A 14,768-nucleotide genomic window follows, 5' to 3' on the forward strand; every position below is an offset into this window, starting at 1 on the left:
CACAGGCTTCACATGGCCCTGGCTCTCCTTGATCCAGTGAAAGTAGCCGGTGCAAGGCTTCATGCTTTGCAAGTCATTAGCAGGAACAGACTGGGAAATGACAAACCAGAGTGGTAGCAACAAAGGCCAGCGATTAACCAGCATGGACATGACTGAGAGAAGAGCAGGAGATGACAATGAGGTCTGGAAACCTTACTGATGTCCAGTTTCATTTGTTCTCTAATTCTGTTAGAAATGTTGAAATCCAGATTTTTCTAAACCTTTATACTCCATGAAACTATCTGGCACTCCTCACATGACACTAATACCATGTCCTGGGTATCCTCCCTTCTTCTCTCACAAAAATCTGTGACTCCATAGAATAGGTAGTATTTACGCCTTTCTTTCTTTCACTCTGTCTTTACTTTTCTTCTTCCATAGAATACACACCACCTGGCAAGGACAAATCTCACCATGTGTTTGTCATTACACAGTGGAAAAGACAGTGAGTATAACCTATATAAACAGCTGTAATATGTATACCAAGAAGTGACCCAAGAGGCTACTGTATACCAAGCATTTAGGTGCTAGCAGTCAGAACACCACAGGTACTGCATAATCTGAGATAAACTACTATCCCACAGCCCACTGAGACTGTATTGGACCCTATAGTACTATATACTTTTGTCTACAGAAACAAAAGCTGACTGACACACCTCTGGCAAGCAGATGCTATTTCAAGGGAAGGACAAAAAGATAACTACGGAAGGGAAGTGCAAATAAGGTGCAGCATTATCATATGTAGCTTTCAAAATATTAAAGGATAGCATCTTCTAAGCAGATCAAATAATCAGCACTAACAAAACCATCAGAGTAAGCAGGGGCTAATTATTAACCCACCCTAGCAAATGCAAGTTGCAGCATTTTGTGTTAAAATTAAAAACCTTGAAATCAGAAACATTCTAGCTGGAGCACAGCAAATGTCCTAACATTCTGTCTCATTGGTCTGTCTCTCATACCCCTCAAATCCAATTGACTGACAGATAGTTTGTATGAGCATTTGTAGCACAGAAGGTCCAGTAACTCCTTTCAGAAGACCCTTCAGTCTGGCCTACTGTAAGAGAGGGGGGGAAAAAATGCATCTGTGTGGAAAGAACACCCAAATTCGCCAGAAATTAACTCCCATTAGCACTATAGTCAAACATAGCAGTTGAGATGGGCCAACGACTGTAACCACTCACTATCTCATCATTTTACTTAACATCTTAAGAAAAAACAGTGCGACCTCATTGGCTTATTTAACATCTAGGTCTTGTCAGACTATCTTAACTCAGGCTTAATCAAGAGTGTTTGGATAGATGAAGCTACAGAGCCAAGAAATCCTGAGAATGAGACATTTTATGACACGACATGACATGACATTTCTTCAGGGAAGAGTAAGGATTATTCCTCTCTTACTATTTCCCCAACAACAGGGAAAATGAGGGCTTCTCTCCAATTTATAGAAGAGCCTTGATTTCAGGATTGCCAGAAAATAGAAGCATCTGCTTGTAACCAAGGCATCTTTTGACCAGCACAGGACTTTCAGTTAAAACCCTAAGAACTTTTCAGTCCTTATGCTTTATTATGGCAATTATTTCAGATAAAAGGAAATTACAAATCCTGAGGTATGGCAAGGCTTTCATCACACCACATAGTGCTCATATTATAATCCATCCTTAGGAGGGAACCTGCTTGACAAATCCTATAAATAGGAGCCTACATAAGAGGATGAATAATTATTCATCTGCTGATAACTTCTGACAGATCATCCTTCCTATACAACTTAAGTGAAAGTCATAATCAGAAGGTCCTTGATCTGTTAATAGGGAAATGGCACGCTAAATTCAAGCTACCTTGAAAAATACTGAGAGCTCTAAAACATCAATTTACATTTTCTTCTTTGTCAGTGACATAACTGCACAGAGATGTAAGCAGCACACTGACATAAGACTGCCCTTTTTTCCTTTTCCATTCCATAATGTGCAGTAGAGTTATTTTCATTCTCATTAAATTGAACCCAAGTTCTCAAGCACTGCTTTCTGTCAAGGAAGTCAGCCACTCTGAGCTGAAAGGGTTAAAATGAACCATAATTAATTCAGTAAATCAATGAATTAAAAATAAATCTTACCAATTGCTACCACTGTTCTTTAGTCAGAATCTCTGTGTCGACGTCAAGTGGACAAGCAGATGATATTGGAGAAAAAAAGGCAAGAAAATCTTGCAACCTCTTACTACCATCCTGCTGTGTAATGACTGTGGAAGGCTTGCAGCTAAGAATTTCAGCTACTTTCATTCCTTACAGAAACCGAAGAAATTCTTAGGCAAGGCACTCAAATACCCCTACAAGTATATTCCATTAAATAGAGACTAGAAAAGGAAACAGATCTCCAGAGTAGCTTTACCTTTGTCCTGACAATTCACAGGGAGGGAAGGTGACTAGTGGTGAAAATGAGTAAGAGCATTTCTCCTTTTCCATGAGACCAATTATTTTTAGTATCACTGTGCTGCTGACAATTTTGGGCCTGCTACATAGCTCCTAAGCTAGCAGATCCAAAAAGATCAGAACAACACATCTCTAGTGTAGAGAAGGATAGTGTTTTTAAGAGATTTAAAAATACATAAATGCATTCTGTCTCTCAAAAATCTTCCACTGAAACCATGAAAAAACAACTTTAACATGTAATAAAGGCTTTAACCATGTGATATAGTCACATTTTTCAGATATTTATAAGAATCTTGTGGAATAACTCAGCTTTTTTCTTTTTTGTCTGTGAAATGACACACTTAAAATAACATTATAATTGTTCATATTCAAAATGAATCTTCCATGCCAGATCTCTGAAGAATAATGTTACTAAAAATAAATGTTACTAGGGAAACTGAATGGAACAGAAATTAGCAGTAGGGCCTGAATGTAAAGCCACTGAAATAAATGGGAACAGGATTAAACCACAGTGAAGAAAACAAATCTGTGTTCCAGAATTTCCTCCTTTCACATTTCAGTGATTTCTGTTCCATATTCATGAGGATATCAATTTGAATTGGAGTAATATATAACCTGTTAATAGGAGACAATTTCCTAAGATTCACTGTGCTCCATACTGTGAATTCAGCAACAGAGGCTTCTGCACAGACATTTGTAAGAGGCCTCTGGCCTGTTTTTGCTCCCTTCTCTAAGGCTACAGACTAGAAACAGGAAAGGGAACTTCCACTGAGGCAACACTAGAGAAGAGCAGGAAAGGAGACAGAGCTGACTGGATGGGAAACCCGTGAGGCACATCGCAGCTTGGACTTTACCTGCTGGAGCCCACCTGTGGAAGAAGTGCGATGGCAGGCACAGGCAGCAGGTGGCATCCTGCAGTGACGAAGAAGAACCCACGACCGGCTGGTGGATGAAGGGGGCCAACGAGTTGAATAACTGTCTCAGCAAGAACGCCAAAAACAAAAGATGCGCACAGCAAGAGTCTGCATGGGAAGGACGAGCGAGAGTAAAATCCAAGTTCCAGTGCTCAGGATGAGGTAGACACTGCAGAGAAAATTCAACTGTAAGATGTTCTTTATGCACATAAATACAAAGAAAGCAACAAGAGTAAATAGACCAACTGGCCTGATTGTGCAGTAGGGATTAAAGATAATCTAAGCGTGGCACAAAACCTGAAAGAATACACTGCCTCCAATGATAACAGCACCGAACAGGAGCCTAAAGGAGGGTTTAATTACTCCCACATACAGTGTAAACAAAATTGAAGCAGCACTATGATTGCAAACTGGAGAGGTAACTTCCACCCTGGAATCCCAAAAGAACTGAGTGATTACAGTTCAAATTTGCTAGAAAGGAATTTTAACAAATATATTGTCCTAGGATGATACTGCCTGCCTGGAGACTATCAAAATAGATACCTGTAGTATTGAAAAAACCCACAGCTTTCAAGGTTTGGGGAGGGGGGAATCATATCAGGACCATTTTTGCAGCAAAGATGCTAAACATAGGTGGTAGTATATTGAAAGTGCTCAAAATATTTGTCACTTCCAAAATAATAAATGGAGTATATAAATGGAGAACATACACAGGAAATGCACATCAATTCCAGTTCTCAAATAGCAAGTCAAATAAGCTATTATGAATATTTAATAGAGGACATATACAATATTTATAATTTATTTATAATAGAAACAGGAAATTAGTTTATAAATATATGAATGAGGACATATTTTGGACCGCCAGTGATTAAAATCAAAATTACTCTTATGTATACCACAGACTGGAGATATTTACATCTTATGGATAAATATCCCAGCAGATCTGGCTTGCATTTTTCACTGTTTCACAGATGATGCTAAAGCTCTGGAGCAGTGCATAATCTGAGTTGTTGAACCAGACAAGAAATTAAACTCAGTCTTACAAGTCACAGAGTAGATCCATCTTCTCCAGAACGTTCAGCCATATCAGAGGCAGTCCTGGGAGCCCACATCTCAGTTCATTCTCTCCAGTCCCAGGTGTCTTCTGTGGGAGCAGACACCATTTGCTCTTCTACGTCAGTGGTTATTTAACAGTTAACAGTCTTCAAGGCATAGTTTGCTCTCCTGCAAAGAGTAAAAGGTATTGTCCTTGAGAACATTATTTACCAACATGATTTTTGGTTCATTGACAGCTGCTGTTATTAATTACTTGGCTGACACTTCTAGGCCCTGGGGCTACAAGCCATAACTCTGCTTTGGAAAGGCAGAACATGAAAAATGGGTAAAATCACATTGAATAAAACCCACTTCATTTTGTTCTGTCAGTACTGGAAGAAAGGCACAGCTGAACACTGATACTCTCAGGAGCCCCAAAGCTCTATTCTTGCAACTCTAGGCCAAGCATACAGACCTCACAGATCTATTTAGCAGTATTCAGTAAACTCAGCAATTCTTCCACAAATTCTTCCACTGCAACATGCAGTAGAGATGATAAGCCATCTAAAATGGACAGCTCCTTTCACTTAAAAGGATTACTAAAATCTAAAGAAGTAAAAGAAAAGTGAACTGGGCAGAAACTTCTGAGCTTAGGCTCACGTCCTCCTTTTCACCACCCACTTCTGCGAAGCTTAGAAGTGATCTGCCAGCACACAATGTTAGACTGGGAGGAGAAAAAAACCTCAGGAACGTAGACTTTAGAGAAAGCTGTAGGCTTTCATGTATAGGTTACCTACAAAAGCAAACAGAATAGAAGGAATAGACACAAATTTCCCATTCATATATCTATCATACATAAACAGGGCCAATATTTCAGCTTCTGCAACTGCTGAAATCTCTGGAATTACCCGCATTTGCTTTAGCTGTGTCAAGCTTTACACTTGCACTTGCATCCATTTGGGGGTCAGGAAGCTCTGACCCTGCTGCTGGATCTCCGCTGCAGAAATGGTGTGCTGAGGCAGGGATCCTGCAAAGCCACAGAAACCTTGGTGTAAAGAACCCTCTGCAGTTGAGTCCTTGGATCACAGGAACTATGGGCATAGTCTGTTTTATACATGCACAATGAGTCCATAAGTCTCATCAGTATTTCTAGGGGCTGTGGTAACATAGATATCTATTAAACACTAATAATTACCATATTGTTATGTTTTTATTCTTGCAGTCAGGTGCATTATTTTTACTTTGAACTTTCTTGAAGTTTTTAAAGATGTCACTTCATCTTTAAGATAATCCTCTTTTATACATAAATTATTCAGCTTTCAAAATTAGAAGCAATAAAGAAATTGACAGCTGGAAAACAAAACTACTTGTCATTTCTATCAGTTTGAGTTTAGCAGTTACTGAAGCTAAGATATGGGATAGAAACATCCGAGATTTAAATCCAAAAGTATGAAATGTTTCTTCCTCTCAGCCCAGACATTTCCTTTCGGTCAAGGCAGGGTAGGAGTTTGGTCTTTTAAAAACATGATCCTACTCTCATGTGTCTGTGTGATTCACTGATAATTTGGCTATGATAAACCAACACCAGCTATTCCAGCTCTGAGAAGGAAACCACAAGAAGTAGGTTTGAGAGACCACACTGAAATCCTCAAATCTCAAAATACATGTACTTGAATCGAAATCAAAGACAGCTTTATTCAAAGTCCACTGAAGTCAAAGGAAACAGCATTTTAAAGGAATTTAGATCAAATCTGTCTGAAGTCAAGAGAGCTGCTCGCTCAATGTCATTTTTGTCATCAGCAGTTTTTTTTAATAGGAATCCAAACAATTATTCAGTGCCTGTATTTGTATTGTTGCAAATCTACATTTCTCAAAGTGATTTTGAGCTCTCAAGCTATGGTTGTGACTCAATCACAAGCCTGAGATTCCCATCAGCACTAGAACACTATTCTGAATCAGTCATCGTAAAACATCTACCACCGAGTGTTACAAGTCCAACTGTGTTTTAAAGACTGACTTGCATTAAAGAATCTACACAATAGTCAGAACTGAGACAAGGCTCCGTGCAAGATGACTGCGATATAAGTGAAAATTCCTTCCCACTGTTTGTTTCCATAGTTACCACCAGGAATGTTATGCAAAAATTAGCTTTTTTTCTATTTTTCCATCCTCCAAGTCTTCTCCATTCATTCCTTTTGCAAGATGATGTCAGGAAAAGCAGAAATGTACATTTCAGTGCAACATTTGCCCAGGGGAGTGCTCATTGTCCCCAAAAGATTTGTTCAACACATGATGAAGCCTGTACGCTATCTGCCCAGGTATGGTGATCAGAGCTGGGTTAACGCCAGCTCAGCTAGGCATAGCCATACTGTTGTTACACTTCCCAGCTGTAATGTGGACATATCAACAGGTTTATTCAAAAAACCCTCACCCTTAGTGTGGAAGTCATTTAGAATAAAGGCATTCAAGGAGCAGTCCACCTGGCTCTGATGGACACAGTATGTGTCCAAATCAAAGAATTGTTCCCGTTCTTGCACTTAAAATTCTTCCTCTCCTTCTTCTCCCTCGATCAGCTTAATTTTCTCCATCCTTGCTGTAATTTGAATTATGCTAACCTCTCCAAATCCATGGACTTAACCAGGTTACATATACAACTAGCTATGAAAAACATTGGCAAAAAACATTACCACATGTATTGGCTTATCTATTCATGACATCACCCTGGAATTTTTTTTTTTTTTTTTTTTTTTTTTTTTTTTTTTGTAGTAAAAGTTCTTCACTACTCTCAAAGTAGAGAGGAAAACCACAAAATTTCAAAATAGGTAGAAATACATTAGAAAATCTGGTTCAAATGTGCACCTCACTAGATATATTTGCTTTGTTTAAATCTAGGAAATACAAGACTTCCACCTCGCAAAAGCTATAAAATATTTGATCTTTGCACTATCAAATCAGATCTTTGCACTATCAAATCAGATGACAATGGCCAAATTAAGAATTAATTTATCCTAGCATAATCTGAAGCAACTTCACTGCATTCAGTGGAGCCTTACAAATTACAGCTGCTGTTATACCAGATTCATGCTCAATGATTTCATAATCACTTTAGTTCAGTCACCTAACAATTAAATAGTGCTGGCAGCTCTCTGAGCATTATTTTCACTAAAATGTTAATGAATTTTTGTTTTCTGGAATATGACACAAAGGATCACTATATAAGTGTAATCAGTGATTTTTAATTGCCTATTCATTTTACACTTATTTTTGGTTCTCAGGCCAGGTTTCTATTTCCAACCCAAAACACAGCTTAATATTGTTGTTATTATTAATCATTTGATCAGAGCTGTCATTGTGGTTTAAATTTCTTCAAGTTGATGCCCCAAGGTTCATGCATGCATTTATAAACTTAAGGGTAGATTTTCATTATGCATTATTGACAGCATTTGCATCTTTCATGTAATTACTCTAGCTCATACAAAAATATAGGCATAAGGACCTCAGAGTACAATATTTTACTTCCTTCGCTTTTAAAACATTTGTATTGACTGTCAAACTGGTTATTTTTTCATCAATTTAAATATAATTATTTTTGCAGAGACTCTATTTTATATTTATAAATATAACCACTTACTTTGGTTTGCCTGGCAACTCCTCTGCTTGGAAAGACAACAATAGGTGATTTATGTCTCCCTTCTGCGTGTCCCAAACACACCTCTTTGAGTGCCAGATATCAAGACCTGAGTGAGATCAGTTCAGCACCTTAAACTAAATTAAGAAAATAAAAAAAAAAAAAAAAGAAAGAGAGAGAACCCAAGTTGATCAACTGGCCACTTTTGAGTTGCATACAAATCTAAATGCTCACCTGTCCACTATACTTCAGTATGAAACGAGCTAAATTAATGATTTACATCTTATTTGTAAATATAATATTGCCCCCCATGGGTTTGCAATTATATTTGGCAAATGCTTTTGAGCATTGAGCATCAAGAGTAATCCAATATACTCAGCAGTATCTACTTCATCTCATTTTAATACACAAAAAACAAATATTTACTACAACCACCTTTTTGTCTACAGTACGGGCACTCGGCTGTTCGAAGTTTTAAGACCACATGGATACTTTGTCTCCGCTAGGGGAGGGAAAGGAGTTTGAAAAACTTCAACTCAGTTGCTGTGGTCCAACTTGTAAGAGACTGATACAACATGCTCATGATGATTCAGATATGTCCCCCTCGCTGAAAAGGTTAAACATTGAATACCAACAAGCTATATTTCTTCTGAGATTTTGTTTATAGCACAGGCAGTTAAGTGATGTCAGGAAGCTAAGTGTCTGATGGCTAGTTTCAAATGCACAACCTTCTCCATTCTTGCAAATTAATTAAGGCTGAATTTCCAACTTGGAGGCAGGTCACTTGCTACTGTGCCTGATTATATAGAAATGAACTCAATGTGACCGGTAGCACTGCTAGCATTCCCTCAGAAATCATCACACATTTTCCCCCTCCCCACTGGAACCCCTGTCAGATGTGCCCTACTTCTATGAGCTGTTCTTTAAGAGAAAAATAAGGTTGGATCTAAGCCAAGTCCTTAAAGTTTGAGCAATACAACCATAGTATTAGTTACTGAAAACCATTGTGTTCTCCAGCACCATGTAAAAACCAAAGGTGTCATTGCAATTAAAAATAATGAGATAATGAGGAAGTGAGCTTACAGCATTGCTGAAACATCTTGATGGACTTTAACTTTTACTGTCACAAACGATATAAATGTGTATAGTTGCAGGCAACATCTTGAAAAAAGTAATCAAGACCTTGTGTGTTTTCTGTGGCTTTTAAGTGTCGATGACCTGATGTACAGATGGAAGTTACCAATCAAAGGAAATGCCTGCAGTCATCTGCAATAAGCTGAGAGTACCAAAAGGAAAACAGGCAGATGAGAGTTTGCAACTTCATTTCATTTGATAGAATATGAATACCTGTAAAACAGCCGTATTTTTTTATTTATACATATTTACATATTTCATATGTATGTATGTATGTATGTATGCATGTGTGTGTGTGTGTGTGTGTGTGTGTGTGTGTGTGTGTGTCTGTGTGTGTGTGTATAAAATCTTTCTCTATTCTCCCATCTAAATGTATACTATGGGTCAAAATTATTTTCTGCAGTCATGTTCCAGTCATCACTGGATGCTGAAGGAATTCATTTCCATGAAATACCACATCTACAGCTTTTTTCTTCTCCATCGTTTGCAATATTGGTCTAACCCAACAGTTTCAAAGGACACTGGATTGTACCCTTACACAAAGCATTTAAACCTCTGCCAATTGAAGCACAAAAATCTCAGTAATTTCTGCATCTTTGTTGAACATCCACTGTTTCAGCTTCAGTAAAACGTTCACTGCCTTTACTGCACTAGAAAATATTCTTCTTTATATCCATTTTTGAGTCATGATTATATAGGTTATATGTATGCAGTTGGGAGACATTAAGTTGCATGAACTCTACCATTTGGGACAATTCAAAGCAAAAAATCAATTGCAAGTTCTTCATGGATTCAATAATCTTTTCATTCCATTGATACCTTTTTATTTTACTTCACATGAAATTGTTGGCAGGTTTTTTTGAGTCTGCACTGAGAAAATGAGTACTTGCATAAAACCAAAAGATTTGTTTGCATGACAGTATATTGCTGTAACTTTAAGTATATATTTAACATAAAGTTGAATAAAGTTTACCAAAAAACAAACAAAAGCAGGGGGCAGTCAGCTCAGCTGTTCCCTCTTGCTGCATTTTCTCTTTTGTTTATTCACCTGGCAAAGCACAAACAACTCTTTCTCAGCAAAATTTTGCCAATTTTATCTTAGCAGGAGGCCGGTATATTTCTGTATCATAGAACGTCTACATAGAACAATACCTACTAAGAACACTTGAAAACATGATATTTGTAACACAGTACAGACAATATATAGAAGAGGATATTACTATTTTGTGATATAAAATATCATTAGTATGCAAAATATAAAGTTATAAAAGAGACTGCAGCTTTTAGTACAAAATAGTCAGATCACAGCTCTCCAATACAAAGAACATTCATAGCCATCAATAGTCATAGAAAGAGCCATATGTTAGCTTTTCCAAATGGCTTAACTAAAGTTTATGAGAAACTGGGAGGCACTCTGCAAGAAAAACAAGCCATAGCACAAGTCCATGCAAATTATCAGATCCTGCATTGAACATCTAGTTGCACAGCCATCCTTATCTTTCCATAGCTACAGAAGATACAGCTCAAGGAGATGGAGACAGAAATAGCTTGAAGTGCCCCTTCAGTAGATCTGCGGTCTCTGAAGGCTGAGGCAAGGCTGAGAGCCTGTAAATCTAAACCTCACTCGACTTCTTGCACCAACATGCTCCCAAACCTGTCCTAGATGGAACAGCCAGACAACCTGGGTCCTCCAAACTAATACTCTGCTAAGCAGCTTTTTCAAGGCCTGTAAGCTACAGATTGAATCCAAAGAAATTGTGGCCTTAATGGCAGAAGCCAGGGTATGGACTATAAGACAGAAAAATAATACGTCACTTCCAAGTCAAGCTAATATTAAAAGGAAAAACGTACACCTCTATTTTAAATGTTTTGCTGACATTTAAATGAACAGAGTTAAGAGACACTTTCTTATTTTATTTTTAGGATATCAACATGATGAAATTAATCTTAAGGGTTATTCTGAACTGCTCAAGTAATATTATAATTAAGTGGTCTTCTATCATGCTATAGAGCACTGCACAGCTATGAAGAAAGATATATTTGCCTTTAAAAGTTCCTTTAGCTGTACATCAGGACTCAAAATGGCCCAACTCTGATTTGGCTGATTCCATTAACAGCTTATTTGGTACTTCAGAATGTAATAAGTTAAAAATATAGACATTATAAATTGTATTTTAATTTGATTTTATCTGTTCGTTATTTCAGATTGTAATTCTTATCTTATTTAAGGATACACCAAAAACAGTTGCAAGGTATAATTTGAAATACCTTTCCAAAATCAAGAAATCAAATGCTAAAACTGTAATATTGTGAATTTCCATTTGGGGGGAGAAGTTTTAAAAAGTTGTTTTGTTCCAAACCGAAATGAAAGCAAAACAACATCCTTCATGAAATGGAAATTCAGAGCGTTAACCAGCGCTATTCAGTGCCTGTGTAAGAGGTGAGAGTAGAGTGCTACAGAAGCTGTGTCATTATGCACGTCAACAAACAGCTGAAACACTGCTAACCGATATTCCACTTCCCTATATGACCAAGATGTGCACAAGCAGCATTGCTGCATGACATCTTGCATTTTATCACTTAATTAGGCACCCCAAAGAGAAAAAAAAATTATAACCGTTCATATCTGAATACAGTCTAAGTGATTTTCCAATTGCATTTGGACTTCTATTACCCTAAATGCAAGTCCAGACACTGAATATGTTAATGTATTCAAGTGCAGCAATTGTCGAGATTCCTCTCCTTCTGGAAAAGGCTACTGGCTTATCAGAAAGGATGAGAAAAATCCCATGACACCTAGCTTTTATTCTCTGCTTTTTTTTTTTTTTTTTTTTTTTTTTTTTTTTTTTTTTTTTTTAAGTACTGCAGTGCAGCGTAGTGGAAAAAGAAAGCTTACTGAACCTGACAAAGCCAGATTTCTCCTCAAGATCAAAGCAAATGTACAGTCTGCAACAGAGCAGCTTTGCCCTTCTCAACAGCCTAGCTTGATGAAGGGAAATATCTACAACATGTTCACAAAATGAACTGAGCAAAAGAACTGACTTCTGAAAAAGCCTGGATAGTCTCCAAGAGGGAAGGCACTGGTTGTTCACCGAAAAGTCTCTCTTTTTGGGCAGCACAGCAGCAGCAGCCGGGCTGAGGGCAGAACAGTCGCCAGCACATCCACCTGGCAGCTGAAATAATTACATCAACAAGTATTGCCGAGTTATAAAGGACACGGCAATACAAAAACAGCAACTAAAATGTATCCACCTACAAGTTTATACTGTCATGTACATTTTACATGTGCCTGACCTAATGCACACCACAGTAAGGACTGAGCGGCTCACTATTACAAGAGACATACAAGAACCAACACTCAAATCCAGGACCTACCTCTCCCTTTTACTCACCACCATCCCTCAGCATTCTTCAATTCTGTATTTCAGTAAAACTGGAATTCACTCTTTCCTGTTAACTATGGCTTGATACATACAGCACATGTCCCTGATGCACTATATTCTGTTTTCGCATCATTTATAATGTTCTTCGAGATTAATAATCTTTTGTGCTTGTGGATATTGTAATCGGGCTGAACGGAGGTTCAAAGCAAAAGCCAGATATGTCACAAGAATTAGTGCTAGAATGGCTTAGGGAGAAAAATCTCCCAAGAGATGGGAGACCAAGCAGAAATATTGATACAGTAACGTAAAAAACTCCTCAACTGCTCAAGTGTCCATGGTTCAGAGGATTCTCAAACAATGTCAATACACAAGGCCTGGATCAAAGTGGCTTGGTTATAATGCAGCCTCGTTCATGACTGTGATGTTTGAGACCAGGGCCAGGTTGAGGCCCTGGATCTGAGGCCTTGCAAGAACATCTAAAAACATCTATCATGCAATTTCCTAACAATTTCTATGCAATTTATTATCAGTTTGGTCATGGAAAGAAAGAACAATAAAAACTTTCTCCTTCAAAACACACAATACTGCTGCTCTTACGTTCTTCCTAAAAAACTGCAGCTGCCACTATGCCATTGAACACATGAAGGTTTCATATAAATCTGTCCTTAAATATCTCATACCTTTCTTCACAAAGAAGGCTGACACAAAGCTGTAATTTTTGTTTTACCTCTTTTCATCCATATCAGCTACAAATGAATACACTCACACAGACGTTTTGTGATACCTCTGATGAACTGTGCTACTCTGGTGGTACCTTTCACTTCAAAAAGCAAGCACAAAGCACCAAAAAGACATTAGGAATAAAAATGATCAAAGCGGACATGATATTTCTGTACTGCTCTTAATGGTTAAAAATTTATTATCACTCTCTTTTTACTTGCATTCTGTTTACTCTTGCAGACCAATTTAGGATTGCACCAAAATACTAATGTCAACTTCCACTTTCTAGGTCAAAATGAGACCTTGTTTATGGATCCTCCTGCAGAACAGCTCTAAAAGGCAACTTGGGAAACAAATCATTAAAAAGCTGTTCATGTTGTCTCATTTGAAGTAACAGCAATATATTAAAGCAGTTGTGTGCCTGACAAAGTAAGAGTTTACAAGTAAAGTACTTCAACCAGTTACCTATTTAAAAGATGGAGCTTTGTCAAAATACAAGCTGGATTAAAAGCCAATATACACTCTGCATCTCCATGATAGTTAAAATGTAGAACTCTTATTTAAAAAAAGAAAAAAAAAAGCAAAAAGCAAAAGTAGCAAAAGTTAGTTCTCCTAAAACATGTCTACTATGTCTCTGTAAGATGAGACAGAATTCCCAGAAATCTAACCAGTTCCATTAGGAAAAAATGCAAGTGACCAAGACACTCAGACAGAAACTATCCCAGTCAATCACACATTTTTGGCATGTGTTACCAGTGACTAACATCCTTATAAAATACAGTAACTTAAAACTGCATTCTTCATGTCCAATGTGCCCATGAAATTACACTGGAGTAACAGAAGATAACCACAGCTCGTGACTGCAGGAAATGCATTTGAATGTAGCATGTTGAGGATAGAGGATATGCCCATAACATGTCTTATTTTGGCCACAACATGGGATGATCTATGGGTTCACCTCAAACTTTGTAATAACCGAAATGAAATAGATTAAGAATAGCAGGAAAAAGAACAGATCTTTTTAAAAAATGAGTACAAGAAGTACAAGATGGGAAAATCCTCCAGTCTTGTTCAGTTTCAATACCAGAACTGTTAAAAAGAAAAAAAGAAATATCACCCCCCCAAAAAAAAAGCAAAAATAAAAAAACCCCCCAAAAAAACCCCCCCAAAAAACCCCCCAAAAAAAACACTTACAGCCACCCTGCAAGGAAACTTTGTGCTAGAATGAGGGGGGAAAAAAAAAGTCAAAAAGTCACAAGAAGAGCATGCAAAGGCATGCAGATTTAATGTTATTTCAGAAGTCTAGTAAGCTTCTACCTTGATGTAATCATCATCAGCTATTGTCAGTGCAGAGTATTAATTTAACGTGGGGTAAAGTGCCCAATACTAAGACTATTTATGCATTCTTTCTTTTCATTTTTAGGAGACATTTCAGAAGACAATTAATGAAACATTGCAAGAATTTCACAAGTAAGTTTGATACCTAC

The 14,768-nt window shown here is 37.5% G+C and overlaps 1 protein-coding gene across 16 annotated transcripts in view; it reads right to left on the minus strand.

The window, feature by feature from the left end:
* The window catches only part of FRRS1 (ferric chelate reductase 1), a 177,122-nt gene that overhangs the window by 35,859 nt on the left and 126,495 nt on the right, over positions 1–14,768 (minus strand). For 13 of the 16 annotated variants that reach the window (XM_062582132.1, XM_062582149.1, XM_062582150.1 and 10 more), the window contains 3 exons: positions 8,048–8,181; positions 4,425–4,605; positions 3,319–3,547 (listed from right to left, as the gene is read on the minus strand). The gene's annotated coding sequence lies outside the window, so the exon portion shown is untranslated. Of the gene's footprint in view, positions 1–3,318; positions 3,548–4,424; positions 4,606–5,410; positions 5,444–8,047; positions 8,182–14,768 lie in introns of those variants that run through there. The other 3 variants (XM_062582135.1, XM_062582136.1, XM_062582142.1) reach the window with 2 other exon arrangements.

This window comes from Rhea pennata, chromosome 8 (genome assembly GCF_028389875.1).
Source record: "Rhea pennata isolate bPtePen1 chromosome 8, bPtePen1.pri, whole genome shotgun sequence".
Taxonomy (NCBI): Eukaryota; Metazoa; Chordata; class Aves; order Rheiformes; family Rheidae; genus Rhea; species Rhea pennata.